At 37.6% G+C, this 15,126-nt stretch overlaps 1 pseudogene across 1 annotated transcript; it reads right to left on the reverse strand.

Moving 5' to 3' along the window:
• Positions 1–813: 813 nt before the first annotated feature.
• On the reverse strand, positions 814–1,620 carry LOC309795910 (ubiquitin carboxyl-terminal hydrolase isozyme L3-like; annotated as a pseudogene). Its single transcript has one exon. The product of its transcript is annotated as a ubiquitin carboxyl-terminal hydrolase isozyme L3-like (transcript).
• Positions 1,621–15,126: the final 13,506 nt, after the last annotated feature.

The following is a 15,126-nucleotide window of genomic DNA, read 5'->3' on the forward strand; positions in this document are numbered from 1 at the left end:
TTTCCATAGTTTCTTAATCCTTTAAAAATGATAATAATAATGAACATATAGATCTGTTTTAAAGAATTTTACACATGCTCACTCTAATCACTCACAAATAACTTACATGTATGTACTGTTGTTATCCTAATTTTGCTGATAAGAAGACTGAGTAGTTGAGAAACTTTTCCAAGAAAAACCCAGCCAGTAAGTCAGTAAATGGCAGAGCCAGGATTTAAAACCATTGTCTAGGACCAAAGCCTATTTACAGCTTTACAGCTTCTCTAACGTAATGGCTGTAGGGCCTCCCTTTTGAAAAGGTGAATGTTAAGTTTTGAGAAGTGCCATATTTTTTACAGATTTAAAAAAAATGCAAAACAATTATTTTAAGCAACCTAAATATAATTTATATGAATACTCCTAGAGTCTATGGCCATTATTTTAGGTTTTAAGTGTGTATAGTTTTGCATATTGCATATTCTGTATTTTAGTCTCATTGTGTACTGATCAATCAAAGGCACTGTGTTTTGGGCTTCCCTGGTGGCGCAGTGGTTGAGCGTCCGCCTGCTGATGCAGGGGACACGGGTTCGTGCCCCGGTCCGGGAGGATCCCACATGCCGCGGAGCATTTAGGCCCGTGAGCCGTGGCCGCTGAGCCCGCACGTCCGGAGCCTGTGCTCCGCAACGGGAGAGACCACAACAGTGAGAGGCCAGCGTACCACCAAAAAAAAAAAAAAAAAAAATAGGCACTGTGTTTCTTCAACCCAACCTTTTTTTTTTTTTTTTTTTTTTTAGTTCACGTAAAGGTTAATCAGTCAAGTTAATGAAAATATCAAAATTTTTGAGTTAGTGTATGGCAGAAGAAATTTAGTTTTGTTGCAAATAATACAGTATTTGGTGTTTCCATTCTGGACAAGCTAAGCTGCAGAAAGAGCAATGGCATTGAATCTTGGTTCATCAGGGTCACGTTCCATAAACTTCTTGCAAACTTCTATGGCATCCTCTAATAAAGTTTCATCACTAGTTTCCCCATGGTTAATTGGAAATGGTTTCCGTCCATCTATTCATAGATGCCCATCCATCTACATGAACTAATGCAATAGAATTAAGATCTACTTTTTCATCTATATTTGGTGCCTCAGTCTGACCTTCATGGGCACTGGTCTCATGAGTAACTCGAATGGCGTCATAGTTCTCCAGGTATCTGGCTCGTTCTTCAGGGCTCGTTGATGCAGACTCCTCCAGGAATTTTTTCAAGGTTGATCCAGATTCAAAGTGCATCTTGTCTTTTTTGTTGGCAATAGCATGGATTATTCCAGTTGTCCCACAGGCATTGCTGACGGTTTGCTTCATGAAATATACTGATGATGTAACATCTTGTCCCTAAGATTTTATTTTTTCCTCTTCTTCTGTTCTGAATACCTCATACTTTTCTGTAATAGGGAAGAGAAGCAACACTGCACACACTGGTCTTGGTACCATGCTAAGGAGTTCAGGATCCATTCCATATACATCAACAAGCTGCCACTTAGGATGTAGACCTAATTGTTTGAGAAACTGGTTGGTGACCTCGGGATTGGCCTCCAGCGGCAGCCAGCGTTGACCCTCCATGGCCGCTCCGCCCGGCCCCTCTCCAGCTCTCCCAACCTTCTTTTTTTTAACATAGATATGGGCATACAATAATGATGACATTAAACATTAAGAGTTGAATTCTTTGATTTCGTAAGTATGTTTGGAAATAAATTGTGTTTTAGAAAAAAACTTTACATTTGTATAGCAGCTTTAATTCTCAGATCCTCACACAGTATCCCATTTTATCCTAAACCCAAACATAATAAAATAAGGCAGGCATTACTGTTTGTATTTTACCGGTGAGCAAATTGAAGTACAAAAATTAAGTGTATTGTCCAAGGTCACATAGCCAGTTAGAGGGAAAGGCCAGTCAGGAACTCAGTTCTCTGAATTCCCAGCCTCAGGGTCTTCATTATTCCCCTGTAAGAAACTACTGTCCACGGAATCCGCCTGCCAATGCAGGGGACACGGGTTTGATCCCTGGTCCAGGAAGATCCCACATGCTGCAGAGCAACTAAGCCCGTGCATCATAACTACTGAGCCTGCGCTCTAGAGCCTGCGAGCCACAACTACTGAGCCTGGGTGCTGTAACTACTGAAGCCCACGTGTCTAGAGCCTGTGCTCTGCAACAAGAGGAGCCACCACAACGAAGAGTAGCCCCCACTTGACGCAACTATTGAAAGCCTGTGCGCAGCAGCAAAGATCCAACATAGCCAAAAATAAATGAATGAATGAATGAATAAAAAGGAAATACGCTTTAAAAAAAAAAAGAAGAAACTGTCCTTGCTGAACATCTTCTGTTATTTCTTTTCTTTTTATTTTTTTGAGGCATATTTTTAGAGGAATCCTTGACAGTAGCCTTGATTTGGCTATTTTTAAAAGTTGTGGGGGCTTCCATGGTGGCACAGTGGTTGAGAGTCCGCCTGCCGATGCAGGGGACATGGGTTCGTGCCCTGGTCCGGGAAGATCCCACATGCTGCGGAGTGGCTGGGCCCATGAGCCATGGCCGTTGAGCCTGTGCGTCCGGAGCCTGTGCTCCGCAACGGGAGAGGCCACAACAGTGAGAGGCCCGCATACCGTAAAAAAAAAAAAAAAAAAAAAAAGAATCTGCCTGCCAATGCAGGGGACAAGGGTTCGAGACCTGGTCCGGGAAGATGCCACGGAGCAACTAAGCCCATGCACTACAACTACTGAGCCTGCGCTCTAGAGCCCACGAGCCACAACTACTGAGCCCACTAGCTTCAACTACTGAAGCCTGTGCATCTAGAGCCCGCATGCCGCAACAAGAGAAGCCACCGCAGTGAAAAGCCCGTGCATTGCAACGAAGACCCAATGCAGCCAAAAGTAAATAAATTAAAATAAATAAAGAAGTGTTGCCTCCTTTAAAAAAAAATGATTGAGAGGGATTCAATAGAAAACAGAATTATAAGTGGAGAGGAGAGGATGCTAAACTCTTTTTAATAGTTTGCTCTAAAAGGAGTGAAAAAATGGAGAGGCAGCTGGAAGGAAATGTGGAACAAGGGACATTCACTCAACTCTTATTATAACCTTCTGTCTCCAGGTCAGTTTATTATTTTCTAAGTCTGCTTCCCACAATTTTAGCTCTGATGAAATTCCACTCATTCCATGAACATGCTATGGAACCTAATCTGCAGCCACAGTGAAAGAGAATTGCTGTTTGCATCATTGACAGCATTCACAACCATTAGTTTTATGTATACAATTTTCCTTTCACAACTGGTCTTACGTTGTAGCTTTTGAAAAATTGTAAGTGTATTTATGGGTCACATTATTTAATTTCTAAGCCCTGTGGACCATTAATTTGTATACTAACCAAGTCTGTTTGTTTAGGTTAACTTTCCTATTTATCCCTGAGACTATTAACTGCTTGCAGAAAAAAAAATTTTTTTTCTTACCTATTTATCGTTTCTTCTCAGCTCCAACACTATTTCTGGTATCAGTTATTAAGTACCCAACAGAAATGTGATAAATGACCATTGAAGAACATTAAAATTAAGACCTTCTGTTCATCAGAATGTCACTGAGAGTGAAAATCAAAGACACTAAGTAGGAGAAGATATTAAGATATTTGCCATAAATATAAACACACACACACACACACACACACACACACGCGCGCGCGCGCGCACCCCCCCCCCCCCCCCCCCGATAAAGGGCTCCTATCCATCACTTAAGAAACCTCTTTCGAGGAATTTTCTCTCACTTTGGAAAACTGAAAATATCTCTTAAAGTTCATCATATGCATATCCAAAGAATGAACAATTCTAAGTATACACAGGAGAAATGAGACATAAGAATATTCATAGAATATTCTTAGCAGCATGTGGAAAAGACATGAGTATTCATAGCAGCACTATTTATAATAGCCCCAAACTGGAAACTTCCCAGATAAAATCAACAATAAAAATTGCATTAGAGGTCAGTAGGGTGGTTATCTTTTGAGGGCCCATGAATAATGTCTGGAAGGGGAAATGGGATGTGAGTGCCTTTATGATTTATGTACACATTTTTGTATCTAATACTTCAATAAAGGATTTGTATTTAAAAAAGAATTTGATGAATGAATGAATGAGTTCTTACTCTAAGAATACCTATTCTTGTCAATACATGTCCTAGAATTGACCTTTCCAAAGTTCATTCTTTCAATATACCTTCCTCTTATGTGCTAGACTACAGTGGGTACAAGGGATACAGAAGTAAACAAAGAGATTTAGTTTCTTTTTCTTCGTGCAGTTTACAATGTAGTTTATTTGCTTTGAGCAAAAGTGTATTACTGTCACCATTTCCATACAAGTCTGGACCAGAATTCACTGATGGAATGCTCTGTGACCCAGTTCTTTTTTTTTCTTTATTTCACCTATTTCCTTAACCAGGAAGTCCCTGTATCCAGTATAACTATATATATATATATATATATATATATGTATATATATATATATATATATATATATGTAAATTTTCTCCTAGTCTCTAGAGGTTAAGAATGTAAAATTTACTGGTTCCTAAGATAAGATATTTAAATTTGACCATATTTTTTAAATTTATTTTTTTAAATTTATATTTATTTATTATTATTATTTTTTTGTGGTACGCGGGCCTCTCACTGCTGTGGCCTCTCCTGTTGTGGACCACAGGCTCCAGACGCGCAGGCTCAGCGGCCATGGCTCACGGGCCTAGCCGCTCTGCGGCATGTGGGGTCTTCCCAGACTGGGGCACGAACCCGTGTCCCCTGCATCGACAGGCGGACTCTCAACCACTGCGCCACCAGGGAAGCCCTAAATTTGTCCATATTTAATCATCCTGAAAGGATAACATTTTATTGAGACCACATTTCTTGTGAGCTTTTTCTGTAATGAATGAGTGATTTACAAAATGCATGCTCCACATTTTCTTCCTTTAAGACTTATGTGAGACATTATCAATTCCTCATATTTCTTTTGGAAGGACACAAAAAGGAACATCATTATCTACTCCCCTATCTTTAAATATGAGAAGCATGTGTCCAGTTAAATCTACTGCTTCCTCTTCACTGTTCTGTATGAATAATTAACCTTTCTAAGTGCTGACATCAGGAAGGTTTTGAATCTCTCTTTCTTCCACGGGGAAAATAAAATGAACAGAACTGATGCTTCTTTAGAGTTTTTTTTTTAATCACTTTGAAAGATAGTTAATAACAGTGAAATATGAGTGTTAAAAGCTAAAATGTTGATTCTGAAAATTATTGTTTTGTCTTTGGCGATAATGATTTTATTATTAACGTGGGCTTCTCTAAAACAATAATGTTCTCTAATGCAATCATTTAGAACAATATGGTCACCAATTTACTTTCATTAGTCACATGGGAACATTATAAATCAGTTCTTATGATCTTTGCAATTGAAACTTGCTGGATGCCAGGTGTGTTAATATCTGTTAATTATTATCCTTTTAAACCTCATTCTTTCTGTAAGCAAGATATGCACTTCAGGACTTTTTTATAGTTTAAATTGTTCTGCTCATCCTCCTACAGTTCTCCTACAAGGTTTTTGCCCCTCTAAGTTGATTTATAATGTAACCTTGAAACAAGGAGAAGCATTAGTCGACTGCTGTTTTAATAAATGGCTTGTCAGCTATTTTACAACTATGGTTATTTCTTTGACTAGAGAAATTTCTGGATAGCAGGCTTTTGAATTCCTAATTATTTTAAAGATTTGGCTGGACATTCTTGATCAAATCTGTGTTCTGTGCAAATAAATACTTGACTGCTAGGGAGAAAATAGTTTTGATATGTTTTGATTTTGATTTTATGTATCCTGATTTCATCACAGACTTATTAGTCAGTTTGGAGAGTTGAAAATGTAATAAAACCATTTTACATTTAACCTGATAAAATACCAGTTACCTCTCTGTTTTGTTTATTATTTTGCAGCACAGAGTTAAATTATCATGAGAAATCAGTAAAATTTTGGAATGTGAATTCTGCAAAACTCTTAGCTTCCACAGTCAAATTTAATTAGGCTCACTTTTCACAGTGATTTTTTTTTCCCCCAACATGCACAATTGCCATTTCAAAATAAATCTCATCTTAAACTGAACTTACCATGTACTCTCTCCTTGCTTCTTTTTCTGCATCCCCAGTTTCCATCTCTCTTAATGGCATCAGTCCACCCACTCTACCAAGCTGAAACTCTTAAGAGTATTCTAGATGTTTCTTCTTCCTCCCATGCATCCCTATGGCCTGAAAAATTTACCAAAATATCTCCTTATTCTTCTCTCTCCTCTTTATCCCTACAATTGCTGCCTTTTTGGGGTTTTCAATATTTCTTACTTCCAAACTGACTTGTTTTCTGCAGTCTTTTCTTCTCCCCTGCTTCGTGTTACACTCACAACCATAGCTCACATGGGAACGTTGGATGTAACATGCAAATCTGAGTTTATTATTACTCTTTGGATTAAGCTCATTGATTTTTAAAGAATATATTTATCAAAATGGTTTCTTCTAGATGGTGAAACTTTTAGTGTGTTTATCTTTTTTTTTTTTAATACTTTACATTGCTTCTTTTTTTTTTTTTTTAATTTTGGCCACTCAGCATATGGGATCTTAGTTCCTTGACCAGGGATCAAAACTGTGCCCCCTGCATTGGAAGCATGGAGTCTTAACCACTGGACCACCGGAGAAGTCCCTATACTTTACATTTTGCTACATTTCTTGAACATGAGCTCAGTTCTTGTGAGAAAAACAGTAAGCAAACAACCAAAGCAACCTAGAACTCTCCCTTCAATGGATTTAGGTTCTTTTTCTGAATTTTTCAATTTTATTTTATTTATTTTTTTATACAACAGGTTCTTCTTAGTAATCAGTTTTATACACATCAGTGTATACATGTCAGTCCCAATCGCCCAGTTCATCCCACCACCACCTCCACCCCCCACCGCTTTCCCCCCTTGGTGTCCATACATTTGTTCTCTACATCTGTGTCTCAATTTCTACCCTGCAAACCGGTCCATCTGTACCACTTTTCTAGGTTCCACATGTATGCGTTAACATACGATATTTGTTTTTCTCTGACTTACTTCACTCTGTATTACGGTCTCCAGATCCATTCACGTGTTCATTTTTATGGCTAAGTAATATAGCATTGTATATATGTACCACAACTTATTTATCCATTTGTCTGTCGATGGGCATTTACATTGCTTCCATGACCTGGGTATTGTAAATAGTGCCACAGTGAATATTGGGGTGCATGTATCTTTTTGAATTATGGTTTTTTCTGGGTATATGCCCAGTAGTGGGATAACTGGGTCATATGGTAATTCTATTTTTAGTTTTTTAAGGAACATCCATACTGTTGTGCATAGTGGCTGTATCAATTTACATTCCCACCAACAGTGCAAGAGGGTTCCTTTTTCTCCACACCCTCTCCAGCATTTGTTGTTTGTAGATTTTCTGATGATGCCCATTCTAACTGGTGTGAGGTGGTACCTTATTGTAGTTTTAATTTGCATTTCTCTACTAATTAGTGATGTTGAGCAGCTTTTCATGTGCTTCTTGGCCATCTGTATGTCTTCTTTGGAGAAATGTCTATTTAGGTCTTTTGCCCATTTTTGGACTGGGTTTTTTTTTTTTTAATATTGAGCTGCATGAGCTGTTTATATATTTTGGAGATTAATCCTTTGTCCGTTGATTTGTTTGCAAATATTTTCTCCCATTCTGAGTGTTCTCTTTTTGTCTTGTTTATGGTTTCCTTTGCTGTGCAAAAGCTTTGAAGTTTCATTAGGTCCCATTTGTTTATTTTTCTTTTTATTTCCATTACTCTAGGAGGTGGATCAAAAAAGATCTTGCTGTGATTTATGTCAAAGAGTGTTCTTCCTATGTTTTCCTCTAAGAGTTTTATAGTGTCCGGTCTTACTTTTACTCTAATCCACTTTGAGTTTATTTTTGTGTATGATGTTACGGAGTGTTCTAATTTCATTCTTTTACATGTAGCTGTCCAGTTTTCCCAGCACCACTTATTGAAGAGACTGTCTTTTCATCATTGTATGTCCTTGCCTCCTTTGTCATAGATCAGTTTACCATAGGTTTGTGAGTTTATCTCTGTGCTTTCTATCCTGTTCCATTGATCTATGTTTCTGTTTTTGTGCCAGTACCATATTGTCTTGATTACTGTAGCTTTATAGTATAGTCTGAAGTCAAGGAGTCTGATTCCTCTAGCTCCATTTTTTTCCCTCAAGACTGCTTTGGCTATTTGGGGTCTTTTGTGTCTCCATACAAATTTTAAGATTTTTTGTTCTAGTTCCGTAAAAAATGCCATTGGTAATTTGATAGGGATTGCATTGAATCTGTAGATTGCTTTGGGTAGTATAGTCATTTTCACAGTATTGATTCTTCCAATCCAAGAACATGGTATATCTCTCCATCTGTTGGTATCATCTTTAATTTCTTTCATCAGTGTCTTATAGTTTTCTGCATACAGGTCTTTTGTCTCCCTAAGTAGGTTTATTCCTAGGTATTTTATTCTATTTGTTGCAGTGGTAAATGGAAGTGTTTCCTTAATTTCTCTTTCAGATATTTCATCATTAGTGTATAGGAATGCAAGAGATTTCTGTGCATTAATTTTGTATTCTGCAACTTTACCAAATGCATTGATTAGCTCTAGTAGTTTTCTGGTGGAATCTTTAGGATTCTCTATGCAGAGTATCATGTCATCTGCAAACAGTGACAGTTTTACTTCTTCTTTTCCAATTTGTATTCCTTTTATGTCTTTCTCTTCTCTGATTGCCATGGCTAGGACTTCCAAAACTATGTTGAATAATAGTGGCAAGAGTGGACAACCTTGTCTTGTTCCTGATCTTAGAGGAAATGCTTTCAGTTTTTCACCATTGAGAATGATGTTTGCTGTGGGTTTGTCATACATGGCCTTTATTATCTTGAGGTAGTTTCCCTCTATGCCCACTTTCTGGCCAGTCTTAATCATAAATGGGTGTTGAATTTTGTCAGAAGCTTTTTCTGCATCTATTGAAATGATCATATGGTTTTTATTCTTCAATTTGTTAATATGGTGTATAACATTGATTGATTTGCATATATTGAAGAATCCTTGCATCCCTGGGATAAATCCCACTTGATCATGGCGTATGATCCTTTTAATGTGCTGTTGGATTCTGTTTGCTAGTATTTTCTTGAGGATTTTTGCATCTATATTCATCAGTGATATTGGTCTGTAATTTTCTTTTTTTGTAGTATCTTTGTCTGGTTTTGGTAACAGGGTTGATGGTGGCCTCGTAGAATGAGTTTGGGAGTGTTCCTTCCTCCACAATATTTTGGAAGTTTGGGAAGGATGGGTGTTAGCTCTTCTCTAAATGTTTGATAGAATTCACCTGTGAAGCCATCTGGTCCTGGACTTTTGTTTGTTGGAAGATTTTTAATCACAGTTTCAATTTCATTACTTCTGGTTGGTCTGTTTATGTTTTCTGTTTCTTCCTGGTTCAGTCTTGGAAGGTTATACCTTTCTAAGAATTTGTCCATTTCTTCCAGGTTGTCCATTTTACTGACATAGAGTTGCTTGTAGTAGTCTCTTAGGATGCTTTGTATTTCTGTGGTATCTGTTGTAACTTCTCCTTTTTCATTTCTAATTTTATTGATTTGAGTCCTCTCCCTCTTTTTCTTGATGAGTCTGGCTAATGGTTTACCAATTTTGTTTATCTTCTCAAAGAACCAGCTTTTAGTTTTATTGATCTTTGCTATTGTTTTCTTTGTTTCTATTTCATTTACTTCTGCTCTGAGCTTTATGATTTCTTTCCTTCTGCTAACTTTGGGTTTTGTTTGTTCTTCTTTCTCTAGTTCCTTCAGGTGTAAGGTTAGATTGTTTATTTCAGATTCTTCTTGTTTCTTGACGTAGGCTTGTATAGCTATAAACTTCCCTCTTAGAACTGCTTTTGCTGCATCCCATAGGTTTGGATCATCATGTTTTCATTGTCATTTGTCTCTAGGTATTTTTTGATTTCCTCTTTGATTTCTTCAGTATCTCTTGGTTATTTAGTAATGTATTGTTTAGCCTCCACATGTTTTTTTTTTTACGTTTTTTTTCACTGTAATTCATTTCTAATCTCATAGTGTTGTGGTCAGAAAAGATGCTTGATATAATTTCAGTTTTCTTAAATTTACTGAGGCTTGATTTGTGACCCAAGATGTGATCTATCCTGGAGAATGTTCCGTGCACACTTGAGAAGAAAGTGTAATCTGCTCTTTTTGTATGGAATGACCTATAAATATCAATTAAATCTATCTGGTCTGTTGTATCATTTAAAGCTTCTGTTTCCTTATTTAATTTCCATTTTGGATGATCTATCTATTAATGTAACTGAGGTGTTAACATCCCCCACTATTATTGGGTTACTGTCGATTTCCTCTTTTATAGCTGTTAGCAGTTGTCTTATGTATTGAGGTGCTCCTGTGTCTGGTGCATATATATTTATAATTGTTATATCTTCTTCTTGGATTGATCCCTGATTATTATGTAGTGTCCTTCCTTGTCTCTTGTAATATTCTTTATTTTAAAACCTATTTTATCTGATATGAGTATAGCTACTCCAGCTTTCTTTTGATTTCCATTTGCATGGAATATCTTTTTCCATCCCCTCACTTTTAGTCTGTATGTGTCCCTAGGTTTGAAATGGGTCTCTTGTACATAGCATATATATGGGTCTTGTTTTTGCATCCATTCTGCAAGCCTGTGTCTTTTGGTTGGAGCATTTAATCCATTCACGTTTAAGGTAATTATCGATATTTGTGTTCCTTTGACTATTTTCTTAATTGTTTTGGGTTTGTTTTTGTAGGTCCTTTTCTGCACTTGTGTTTCCCACTTAGAGAAGCTCCTTTAGCATTTGTTGTAGAGCTGGTTTGGTGGTGCTGAATTCTGTTAGCTTTTGCTTGTCTGTAAAGCTTTTGATTTCTCCATCGAATCTGAATGAGATCCTTGCCGGGGAGAGTAATCTTGGTTGTAGGTTCTTCCCTTGCATAACTTTAGGTGTATCATGCCACTCCCTTCTGGCTTGTAGAGTTTCTGCTGAGAAATCAGCTGTTAACCTTATGGGATTTCCCTTGTATGTTATTTATCATTTTTCCCTTGCTGCTTTCAATAATTTTTGTTTGTCTTTAATTTTTGCCCATTTGATTATTATGTATCTAGGCGTGTTTCTCCTTGGGGTTATCCTGTGTGGGACTCTCTGCAGTTCTTGGACTTGGGTGGCTATTTCCTTTCCCACGTTAGGGAAGTTTTCGACTATAATCTCTTCAAATATTTTCTCGGGTCCTTTCTCTCTCTCTTCTCCTTCTGGGACCCATAAAATGTGAATGTTGTTGCATTTAATGTTGTCCCAGAGGTCTCTTAGGCTGTCTTCATTTCTTTTCATTCTTTTTTCTTTATTCTGTTCCGCAGCCATGAATTCCACCATTGTGTCTTCCAGGTCACTTATCCGTTCTTCTGCCTCAGTTATTCTGTTCTTGATTCCTTCTAGTGTAGTTTTCATTTCAGTTATTGTATTGTTCATCTGTTTGTTTGTTGTTTAATTCTTCTCGGTCTTTGTTAAACATTTCTTGCATCTTCTCGATCTTTGCCTCCATTCTTTTTCCGAGGTCCTGGATCATCTTCACTATCATTATTCTGAATTCTTTTTCTGGAAGGTTGCCTATCTCCACTTCATTTAGTTATTTTTCTGGGGTTTTATCTTGTTCCTTCATCTGGTACATAGCCCTCTGCCTTTTCATCATGTCTATCTTTCTGTGAATGTGGTTTTTGTTCCACAGGCTGCAGGATTGTAGTTCTTTTTGCTTCTGCCTGGCTTTAGGTTCTATTATGAGAAATTAAAGTTCCCAAGTGTAGGATTAAAATCCTTTTAGTACAAGATCCCTACACACTTTTTTAGTCTATTCTCTTGGAGTTCTTGCCTTACATTTTATCCCCTGACTATTCAATGCTGCTTCATGCCTCCTACTATTTCCTCTGTCTGGAATTCCACTAAGTGCCCTGTACAGTGTACTCAGGCTGTCGTAACAAAATACCACAGGGTGGGTTAAACGATAGAAATTTTTTTCTTACATTCTAGGACCCTGAAGTCCAAGATCAAGGTGTTAGCAGGTTTTGTTTCTTTGGTGGTGGCCTCTCTCGGCGTCTGCCTGTGTCCTCACATGACCTTTTCCTCTGAGACCACATATCCCTGGTATCTCTTTTGTGAGTCCAAATTTCCTCTTCTTATAAAGACATCAGTCAGGTTGGATTAGGGACCATTCTAAACTCATTTTAATTTAATCACCTCCTTAAAGGCTCTGTCTCATAGTCTGGTATACTGGGGGTTCAGGCTTCAGCATATAAATTTTGGACACATTCAGTTCATAACATGCCATTTTATGCTCCAAGAGCACTTCCTGTTTTCAAAGCACTTTGCAAATGTGAATGTATGTCTTTATTATCTAAACCAAAGCTAAAATAACCACCTGTTATTCCCTTAAAAGCCAACTCCGTGGTTTTAGCAACAGTGTCAAGTCATTAGTAATAATAATAATAGCAATAATGACAATAAAACAAATTATCTCTCTCTTACCTTTCACTTTATTAACTTAAAATGATATATTCGTCATCTGTCAACATCATTACCTTGGAATAAACTTTGAGAACTAAAAAGAGTCTTAGAATTCTAGGAATGGAATTCTTTAAATTTGCATCTTGCCATCTGGTTGTTCAAGATGCCATGAACTATAGTACTTTCATCGTTTTTTTTTTTTTTTTTGCGGTACGCGGGCCTCACTGTGCTACTGAGTGAAAGATCCCAGAATTGCTTTGTTCATTTAATAACAGAAAATGTCCATGGAGGGTAGCAGAAGTAAGGAGAGAAGGTGATCTGGGCTTTGTAAATATCAGACCTACCCATTTTAAAGCTATCCTTGGAATACCTTCAAATGCATAAGCCACAGGGTGTTTTGTTTCTATGTGTGTTTTAATTTTAGCAAACAAACAGATGAAACGACAAGATACTTTAAATATTTTCATCTTCAACATACTTTTCAAAAGTTAATATATATCCTCATTAAGGAAACATAAACATGATCATTTTTATCAAGCACCTATAATGTACTGTAAAATTGTAGGAACCTCAAGGGCCAGGGACATGGTCCTGACACAGTATCCCTGATAGAGGTAATATTAGTAATACAAAGAATAATAATATCAAATATTCATTTAAGTAATCCTAAATCTATATTCTTAACCCCAGTTATTTAACCTCCTGGGTGTTCGATGTATTGTGTTATTGCTTTTGATGAAAGTGACTGTAAAATAGTTAATAAGACTATAGTAGTTTGCATAGATGATTTTTAAAGTAACAGCTTTAATGAAATATAATTCATGTACCATAAAATTCACCCTTTTATTTTTTATTTTTATTTTATTTTTATTTTATTTTTTAATTTTTTTGGTGGTATGCGGGCCTCTCACTGTTATGGCCTCTCCCGTTGTGGAGCACAGGCTCCGGACGCGCAGGCTCAGCGGCCATGGCTCACGGGCCCAGCCGCTCCGCGGCATGTGGGACCTTCCCGGACCGGGGCACGAACCCACGTCCCCTGCCTCGTCAGGCGGACTCTCAACCGCTGCGCCACCAGGGAAGCCCAAAATTCACCCTTTTAAAGTAACAATTCAGTGGGTTTTAGTACATCCACAGAATTTTGCAACTATCAACACTATGTAACTTTGGAACGTTTTTATCACCCTGAAAAGAAACCATTACCTATCACTTCGTTATTCCCTTGTTCCTGGCAGCCAGTAATCTACTTTCAGTTTCTATGAGTTTGTCTATTCTGGGGATTTCAAATACAGTGGAATTGGATGGTATAAGGAATTGTGTCTGGCTGCCTCAACTTGGCATGTCTTCAAGGTTCATTGTTGTTGTAACATGTATTAATACCTCCATCCCTTTTTATGGCTGACATAATATTCCACTGTATGGGTATAGAAAGTTTTGTTTATCCATTCATCAGTTGGAGGGCTTTTGGGGTGTTTCCACTATTTGGCTATTATGAATCATGCTGTTATGAACATTTGTATACAAATTTTTATATCGCTCTTGGGTATATATCTAGCAGTGAAATTACTGGGTCATATGATAACTGTGCTAAACATGTTAAGGAACTACTAAACTTTTTTTTTTAATATAAATTTATTTATTTATATTTATTTCTAGTTGTGTTGGGTCTTCGTTGCTGTGCGTGGGCTTTTTCTAGTTGCAGCAAGCAGGGGCTGCTCTTCGTTGCGGTGCGCGAGCTTCTCGTTGCAGTGGCTTCTCTTGTTGCAGAGCACATGTGTGTGGGCTTCAGTAGTTGTGGCACACGGGCTCAGGAGTTGTGACCTGTGGGCTCTAGAGCGCAGGCTCAGTAATTGTGGCGCATGGGCTTAGTTGCTCCGTGGCATGTGGATGTGGGATCTTCCAGGACCAGGGCTCGAACCCGTGTCCCCTGTATTGGCAGGTGGATTCCTAACCACTGCACCTCCAGGGAAGTCCTAAACTGTTTTTCAAAGTGGCTGCACCATTCTACAGTCCGACTAGCAGTGATGGAAGATTCAAATCGCTCCACTTTCTGACCAAGATTTCTTTTTTTTTTTTTTATTATAGCCATTCTAGCAAATGTGAAATGTTTTTGTTGTTCTTTTTTGTGGTTTTGAATTGTATTTTCCTAATGACATAATGTTCATCATCTTTTCATGTGTTTATTGGCCATTTATTTATCTTCTTTGGAGAAATGTCTATTCAAGTTCTTTGCTCATTTTTAATTGGATTATTTGTCTTTTGATTGTTGTGTCAGTGAGGTTAAGTTTAGTGCATCTGTCACTTTAAAAATTTTTATTACTGCTTGGAAATTCTTTTAGCTTTGTCTAGTCAAGCATTTATTTAAACATCCATTAATCATGTATTATGTTCTATGCTTGTGCTGGAAATATAACATCCAATAAGACATATCATCTCTCCTGTGGATTATGCTGTCTGTTTTCCTACTCCTCAGTGCTCTTCTACCGTGCATCCCCGA

The sequence above is a fragment of the Mesoplodon mirus genome (genome assembly GCF_964341445.2).
Source record: "Mesoplodon mirus genome assembly, chromosome: 20".
In the NCBI taxonomy this organism is placed as follows: Eukaryota; Metazoa; Chordata; class Mammalia; order Artiodactyla; family Ziphiidae; genus Mesoplodon; species Mesoplodon mirus.